We start from the raw sequence: 1,536 nt of genomic DNA on the forward strand, positions 1-1,536 counted from the left end.
TGCATTATATATTGCATTTTTTATGATTTGCATGCAGCTGTGCAGCCTTCACACAATTTTACATTCCTCGAACAATAAGCCAGTTTTAGTGCTATTCAAGACCTTTAATTTAAGCCAAGGTAGAAGCCTCTAGGCCCTTTGAGAGCTAAATTATTACGATTCTTAAGTTAAGCTTCAAAATTTCATTCGACATTTTACGCAACTTTTTTTCTAATTTCGAAGTAAAAATTAGTACAGCAGTTTCGAAGTTTTGTTTAAAATTATTATAGCTTGGCTCTCAGAGGGCTTCTACCTTGGCTAAATTGCACTTATTGCTCGAGGGATATAAAATTGAGTGAGGGATGCACAGCTGCATGCAAATAGAAAAAAATTCAATAAATAATGCATTTTTTAAATTAAGGTGTTCAAATTTTTTTTCGAATTTTGAACAGTGGAATCGTGTTGCTCGTCTCAAAATCTATAATACTAGTATAATAAAAAATACATAAATTTATTGTTTTGGACTAAATACCGTCGATTTTGCATGTTTGGGGAAATTTCCCTTATTTCAAAAACCCACATTTTTTCCAAGTGTGTAGTATTGATTTCTGTATCTAAATAATAAGTTCCAGTATTCTGCCACAAATACTTCCAGAGATATGCAGTATGAAAAATTCCGTTTGAATGGGAAGTGCCACGCCCCTTTGTCTAATCGAGATAAAGGCTATCCTTTTAAGTTGGGCTAAATGAAAACAGTGTGCGTAATTTCATTAAGATCGGTTGAGTACTTAAAGCGTGAAAGCGTAACAAACAAACCATTCGCATTTATATTGGTACAAATTATCCAGTACTGACCATTAATATGATTTTTGGAGGTGAGCATTTTTTACACAGACCCAAAATATTACCCAGCGCTTATGAATTTGGTTGCCTTTGATTGGTCGTGCTCAACGAAAAACAAAAAGTTATGCACTGATCATGCGTTCTCTCAAGAAGATTTTTCAGCAATGATAAGTAGCACACTATTCTTTAACCTAGGATTATTCTTCTGAAGAATTGAAGAAGCATATTTTATACCCATAAATATCAAATAAGTACCGCTCAACGAGACTCCCACAAGAAAATTCACGTTTTTTATAAAATACGCCAAATTCAGTAACAGTTGTGAGCAGCCTTATTTATCGCACTTGGTAACTGGTACATTTGATTAATACCTGTCAAGTTATTCCTCGGAACCTACAAATAAACGTCTGAAAACCCCCGAGCTTTAGGTCTGACCGCTCAAGAAGTTATAACTCAATAAAAAGTAGATTTTGTGCGACTTGCACTAGAAATTTCCTGATTTTCTCGATTTTGGCAAGTAAATTAGTCATTAAACCGTTAATTTTGTTTTGAATAACGATTTATTGATATTCACACATATAAATAGTATTAATGAAGGTATAGAAACCGCACTTGGCAGTGTTATGTTTTTTTTTTTAATAAAAACTAACCAGAGATAATTTCTATTAAAAAATGGAAGGATTGTAAAGGTACATTATTTAGCTTAGTTTAGGA

The sequence above is a fragment of the Rhagoletis pomonella genome, unplaced genomic scaffold, assembly GCF_013731165.1.
Source record: "Rhagoletis pomonella isolate Grant_MI unplaced genomic scaffold, Rhpom_1.0 Rhpom_scaffold_00161, whole genome shotgun sequence".
NCBI lineage: Eukaryota > Metazoa > Arthropoda > Insecta > Diptera > Tephritidae > Rhagoletis > Rhagoletis pomonella.